Consider the following 7,469-nt stretch of genomic DNA (forward strand, 5'->3'; position numbering starts at 1 on the left):
GAAGAGGAGAGGGAACTAGCAGAGGAAAAATGTATTAATTCTGAGACTGACCAGGGAGAAACATCATAGAAAAAAAGGTGACTATCAGACCAGCAGTCCAGATACTTGGCTGGAGAGTCCAATACAGAGAGCAGCTTGACCAGATAAGACTTATAGCCAGGGATGGAGTGCTGGCAAGGACAGGGTGATGACTTTCTGCCAGGGCCAACTGGACCTGGCCAAGCAGGCAGGCGGAGCTCTGGAGGTGGCAGCTGAAAACTCTGGGCCTGGATGGATCCTCAGGAAGTGCTTCCACCCCCTCCTCATCCCCAGGCCCTTCCCAGGCCTCTCACTGCCATCCAGCCTCCCTCCTCCATTGTTCCCTCCCACTAACATTTGTCAGCTGGGCCCAGCATTCGGCTTGGGGAAACAGACACATAAAAAGGACTCTGTCCTCAGCTAGCTGGGTCCTTCCCTCCCACTCAGCTCTCCCCTGGGGTTTAGGAAACAGGACTTCAATGCATTCTTCTGATGCTGATTGAATTCCTTCCTTCTGGGCAGCTTTGTGTGCCCTTGGCACAAAATGGGAAAGGGAGCAGGAAGGGTTTAAAATAGCATACAACTGGCCAATTTGCACACCAACATAGGCTAGCTATTACAAACCCCAAAATCCAGGTGATGCAATTTGTTCCAACTGTCTTTGGCATGGGCTTTAGTGTGGGTTTGCATTTTGAAGAGCAATGGAAATAAACATACCAAGTGCAAATTCTGTTTCTCTTGCATGTGTTGGGGCTATTGCAAGGTGTGGTTGCAATTCAGGCTGCAACTTGCTTTGGTGTCCGAATAAATTGTGGTTGTCATCCATTCTTGGCCACAGGTCCCCTCAGATGACTTGTGGTCATCGGGTGCTGTTGGAATCAGCAACTTCTAGGAACCAGAAACTGAGACTGCCATGAAAGGAAGCCACTTCTGGGCGCGGTATTTAAAGATATGTTCGACAGCTTCTAGAAATGGCCAACACAGGCTAGAGTCCCGATTGCAAATAAATACTTTTAATGTAAAACACATCACTCATGGAGAGTCCTTCCTTAGACAGTTGAGAGGGCCAGTGTCATGAATACAGAGCGTTTATTTACAAAGAATGTTTTAAATCATTTTATTAGTTACTATGTCTGTCATAACCAGGAAAGAACAGCCAGCTGTCCTGGGATGTCTGCATCCACTGCATCCACTAGGTTCACTTAGTAGTGGCTGAGTAACTCAGATTTGTGCCTAGGCAAAATAACAAATATATAGGTCAGGGACCTTCTGGGTGGCTTGGGAATGACTGCATGTCAGTTGCACAAATGTCAAGGGTCTATAATAGACTTGCTGTCAAGCTAAGGGTTTTGAGGAGCATAGGGTCACTACACCTATAGACATTTTGTTTCCCTTCTTTGAAAGGAAGAAAGGCCAGGCGTGGTGGCCCACACCTGTGATCCCAACAGTTTGGGAGGCTGAGGCAGGCGGATGGCTTAAGCCCAGGTGTTTGAGACCAGCCTGGGCAACATGGCAAACACCAACTCTACAAAAAATACAAAAATTAGCCAGACGTGGTGGCACATGCCTATAGTCTCAGCTAGTTGGAGGGCTGAAGCAAGACGATTGCTTGAGCCTGGGAGGTAGAGGCTGGAGTAAGCCATGTTCGTGACACTGCACTCCAGCCTGGGTGACAAAGCAAGACCCTATCCCAAAAAATTTAAAAAAAAAAAAAAAAAAAGGCAGGAAGAAATACCAGATATTTTGGAATCAAAAAAGGGAAGAAATATCAGATATCACCTTATCAAAATGTTCTAGAATTGCCTAATCTTTTTTTTCCCTCCTAATCTTTGATTTGAATGACTTTTTTTAGGTCTCAAAGCATTTCACAGCTATTGTCTTCCTTTTTAAGGGCAGGAGAGGAGATCCTGGGTAAGGAAAGTAGCTGGGACATGAAAAGCCTTTTTACTCAAAATCACATAATTATTCATTAGTTGAAGGTGGAATTAGAAACCAGGATTCCTATTGCCTAGTAAAATTTCTATTTTACATCCTGCTGCCTCTGTTACTTGGCTCTAATATTCCTCATACTTCCCCCTAGAAGGTCAACTTGTCATAGATACACACCTGAAATTCCACCATTAGAGCTTCATCTGTTTTGCTTAAGGGATGAATGTGAATTAAATTGCAACTCCTCCTAGAAGAAAGGTATCTTTAAGTCAGGGATCAGCCAACCTTTTCTGCAAAGGACCAGATAATATTTTAGGTTTTGCAGGCCATACAGTCTGTCGCAAGTATGCAACCTGCCTTTGTAGCACAAAAGCAGCCATAAACCATACAAGTGAACAAAACATTATTTATGGACACTGACGTCTGAGTGTCATATGATTTCCACGTATCACAAAATATTCTTCTACTGAGTTTTTTTCAACCATTTAAAAACGGAAAAATCATTCTTAGTTCATAGGCTGTACACAAACAGGCAGTGGGGCGCATTGGTGCAAAGGCTGTGGTTTACTAGTCCTTGCTCTAAGGTGTCCTTGGTCATTGGCTGTGCTTTGTGGGTAAAAGTTCTATTGAAAAGATTGGGTGAGAAAACTGAGTGAACAGGAAGCCACTGAGCACCCCAAGCAGGAGGCGGGGAGTGCAGACAGGTCATCACCATCTGCAGTGTGGCCACTGCTGTCTTGAAGCTGTAGCTTGAGCACATCTACAGGGCAGCAGCTGCCCACTGAACCATCTGTGCAGCCACTGCATTTGGGGCACCCACTGGAGCCATTCAGACCCACTGTCCATCTAAGGGTAAGCCAGATGTTCCTACACGCTGCAGCTCAGCTGCTCCAATATTCGGCTCCTTTCCTCCAACTCCCCCATCGGTCTGGTAAGATCCTTGCCTCGCCATAAAGAGGCTGAAAGGTCCTTGTTCCATGTTTCTGTTACATGTGAGAGATTCTGTTTCTGTTTTAAAATATAAAAACCATTCGAGGAGGAGGTTGTTGCTATAGACTGCCACATGGTAGACACTGGGCATAAGGTGCTATCATCTTGAAAGCACTTGCTCTTACTATCTCATTTGGTTCTCCTGGGCAGAGTAAATAAGAAGAGGCAATTATCATCACCATTTCACACATGGAGAAACTAAGGCCCAGAAGTTAAAGTGACTTTCCCAAGGCAGAGTAGAGGAGGATGGTCTGCATCCAGGTCTGACTCCAAAGCCCTGACCTCCAAAGCTTGCAGTGCACTGGGACGACTCCGGGAGGGCAGATGTGCAGAGAGTAGCTCCTGCAGAGCCCAGCCTCCTCCCATCCTCCCATCCAGATGAAGAGCTGGCCGAGCACTCATGGCCCAAAAAGGCTGCTGGCTACTCCCTGCAGCCTCAGACTCCCCAAGGTCTCACTGAGGGCCCTTCAGCCTGGCAGTTCCTCCGTGGTCTTCTGCCACTTTGCCTGGTATGGAAAAGGGCTTCCATCCATTGGCAATGCCCACTGCCTGCCCCATTCTCACCTGCCCAGCAGCTTAGTCTCCAGGGAGGTCTGCCAGAGCCTCAAGGCCCTACTGCGTGAATAGTCCTCCCAGAGAAGCTTTTGTTCTTAGCTATTTACTAGCTTATTGTCTGACATGCCGTCAGCACTCCGTATACATTTGTCGCATGGATAAAGGAATGAATTAACCTTCAGGTACCCCAGAAATCCCACCATAAGATTCCCTGAGCTTAGCTCAGTGACATAACCCACAGGGTTTTTTAGAATTTAGTCCAATTGGATGAGCCTATAGTAAGGATGCAAGGGAGCATCCACTGGGCCTTTCTCTTCACACACATTCACTTCACCCTCATGGCCATCTGCAGTCAGCACCCTCATCACTCTATTTTACAGAGCAAGGGACTGGGGCCCGTAACATTGAGGAACTTGCTCAAGGTCACCCAGGTGGCCAGGGATGGGATGAGGATTGGACCCTCTGAGGCCTGTTGTCTCCACACAGTTCTCACCGGCCTTTTTTAGGCACTAACTCATGCGGGTAAAGGAGGCTCCAGAATTACCCCAAAGGCAAATGGGTGCATGAGCCATGCTGAAAAAGGAGGGAGCTCAGACGCTCCCCCATGTCAGCCCCAGCCAGTAGCACCAGGCGCAGACAGGCCACACTGGAACTTTGTGGAGCTGCATAGAGCTTGCTCCCTTCTCCCTGCAGGCTGCATGCTGGAGGCTGGAATTCCAGTGCCAGCATGGGCAGGTCCAGAAACCTGGTATCACAGTAGGCCTTTCTGCAGAAGCGAGCAGCCTGGATGCATGGATATGACTTGGCCCAATCTGAAGGACACTGACTCTCTCCTGGCCTGTGCTGTCCAGGAAATCCTGCGATTAAAGTCACATCCCTTGGTGTGTCACTGCTTCTGGTTTTCAGGAATCCCTTATAAAAATGCATATTTAAAAAATAAAGAAGCCAAGTATGGTGGTTCATGCCTGTAATCCCAGCATTTTGGGAGGCCAAGGCAGGTGGATCACTTGAAGTCAGGAGTTCGAGACTAGCCTGGCCAACATGCTGAAACCCCCGTCTCTACTAAAAAATACAAAAATGAGCCAGGCCTGGTGGCTCACTCCCGTAATCCAAGCTACTCAGGAGACTGAGGCCGAAGAATCATGTGAACCCAGAAGGTGGAAGTTACAGTGAGCCAAGATCGCACCACTGCACTCCAGCCTGAGCAACAGAGCGAGACTCCATCTCAAAAAAATAAAGAAAGAAAAATGGATGTGTGAGGTGAAAGGAGTCCTGGAGCAGAGAGGAACGGAGAAGGTCCTAATATCTACTTGGCAACTTTGCCCTACCAGGCACGTGTCCTGCACCAGGCCTTCCTCACACCCACCAGGATATGGACTCAGCCTCCCGGGACCTGCTCCATAGAAGATGATGGCAACATGCAGGGCCAGAGGAACAGGGTGGGCTGCACCCCCAATAGCTCACAGCTTCCTTCTCTTAGGTCTCCCCAGTGCTTTCTCACTGGCCCCAGCTTCCTCCTTCTTCCTTTCCACAGCAGCCTCCCACTCCCCAGCTCCCGCTACCAGCTCCTCCATGCTTACAGGCCCACGACCCACACTGAGTCCGGCAGACAAGAGCCTGCAGCTACCAAGACCCACCCATCTTAGAAGGCAGGAAGAGAATTAGAAATAATAAGGTCTTTTTCCTTGAGATTTGAGGTCAAAAGCTAGCTAGCGGCTGCACAGGGAAACCAGTTCAGCTATCTCTGACATCAGAGCCTGAGGTTTCCAAGCCTGTGCCCTCAGCAGTGAGGCTGGTAGGTGGGATCACAAACCCCTCCTCCTCCGCATCCCTGCGCTCTGCATCCCTGCTCGCCTCTCGCTAACACTGCTTCTAGTTTCTAGAGGCAGTTGCAAAGCCAACTTTAAGGCTAAGGAGTCCAAAGGAGTCCGGCGCTGAGGGTGAATTTCAGGCATGTGGCAGGCTGTGGGGAGAGATCATCAGTCTTCAGGTGACAGTCTTTTCTCCACCTGTGAGCAAGGTTGACAAGGGCAGAGGTGGCCTCACTGCCTTCAGCTTGTCTTCATTCAGGCTGTGGTCATTTCTATAGACCAGTGGTACCCAGACCATCAGCATCATCGTCACCTAGGAACTTGTTGGCAATACAAATTTCTAACAGCAGAGCTGTGGACAGTTTGCCTGGTCTGTTAGGGCCTCCAGCCTGGAATCACGCCATCGTCATGTCCCACTACCTGCACAATCCTCCAAAACATGTCTCTGTCCATCAGGAACGTGGCCAATGACACCAGGTCTGCAGATGGACAGGATAAATTTAGTCATGATGGTCCTACAGGAGATGTTTATGTTCCACTTGATTTCCACACCTGCCGTCCAGGAGGATTTGTTTATGTTCAATTTGAGGATGTTCGTGATGCTGAAGATGCTTTGCATAATTTGGACAGGAAATAGATTTGTGGACATCAGGTTGAAATACAGTTTACGCAGGGGAATCAGAAGACACCAAATCAGATGAAAGCTAAGGAACAGAGGAATGTGTACAGTTCTTCACGCCATGATGGCTATGACAGATACAGAGATTCTAGAAGCCAAAGTTATTAAAGGAGATCCAGAAGTCAGTCTTTTGATTACAATTATAGAAGATCTTACAGTCCTAGAAATCAACCAACTGGAAAACCACAGAGTAGCAGAAGCCATTCTGACAATGGTGGATTCAAACACCAAAATCCATATTTTTTGGATGAAGGCTAAATCACATTCTGGGTCTGCATCCCACACCAAAACTAGAGGCACCTCTAAAACAGATTCCAGGCTGGGTGCAGTGACGCACACCTTTAATCCCAGGAGTTTGGGGGGCTGAGGCTGGAGGATCACTTGAGCTCAGGAGTTTGAGATCAGTCTGGGCAACGTGGCAAAACACCGTCTCTACAAAAAAAAAAAAATTAGCCAGGCATGGAAGTGCATGCCTGTAGTCCCAGCTACTTGAGAGGCTGAAGTGGGAGGATTGGTTGAGCCTGGGAGGTGGAGGCTGCAGTGAGCCTCGATTGTGCCACTACACTCCAGCCTGGCTGACAAAGCAAGACCCTGTCTCAAAAAGTAAGTAAAAATGAATAAATAAATCAGATTCCAAACATATTAAATAATCCTGGCTCAAGATATGAAAAGGAATCAAAGAAAAAAGAACTATTTAGATCCAAATGTCAGTCAACATCACAGTCTAGTTCTAGTTCAAAATCTAAATCAAGGTATTGGACTGCTCCTAAAGCCAACGGCCACTGATAGTATAAACTAAGATTGTTTTTAGGCACATATCATTTATTTATAGTTTGGTTTACTTAAATTATCAGGAATTGGCCAGGCATGGTGGCTCACCCCTATAATCCTAGCACTTTGGGAGGCTGAGGCAGGCAGATCTCTTGAGCCCGGGAGTTCGAGACCAGCTTGGGCAACATAGTGAAACCCCTATCTCTACCAAAAATTAAAATATTCGCTGGGCATGGTGGTGTGCGCCTGTGGTACCAGCTACCTGCGGGGCTGAAGCAGGAGTATTGCTTGAGTCCAGGAGATCGAGGCTACATTGAGCCTAGATCACACCACTGCACTCCAGCCTGGGTGACAAAATTAGACCCTGTTTCAAAAAAAAAAAAAATCAGGAACACAATATTGTAACGATGCTTTTAAAACACTTCTTTTTAAAAACACTGTACCAGGCAATGGTAATAATTCAAATGATATGCTGTGGAGAAGTCACTTTTAAGAGTCCAGTTTGTAACCCCGTCTCTACTAAACAAAATACAAAAACTAGCCGGGCGTAGTGGCGGGCGCCTGTAGTCCCAGCTACTCGGGAGGCTGAGGCAGGAGAATGGCGGGAACCCGGGAGGCGGAGCTTGCAGTGAGCTGAGATCGCGCCACTGCACTCCAGCCTGTGAGACAGAGCGAGACTCCGTCTCAAAAAACAATTAAAAAAAGAGTCCAGGCCG

The 7,469-nt window shown here is 47.7% G+C and overlaps 1 pseudogene; it reads left to right on the plus strand.

Annotated features, from left to right (window-relative positions):
- Positions 1-5,566: 5,566 nt before the first annotated feature.
- Positions 5,567-6,375, plus strand: LOC100428423 (serine/arginine-rich splicing factor 10 pseudogene; annotated as a pseudogene).
- The last annotated feature ends 1,094 nt before the right edge of the window (positions 6,376-7,469 follow it).

This window comes from Macaca mulatta, chromosome 18, assembly GCF_049350105.2.
Source record: "Macaca mulatta isolate MMU2019108-1 chromosome 18, T2T-MMU8v2.0, whole genome shotgun sequence".
Classification (NCBI taxonomy): domain Eukaryota; kingdom Metazoa; phylum Chordata; class Mammalia; order Primates; family Cercopithecidae; genus Macaca; species Macaca mulatta.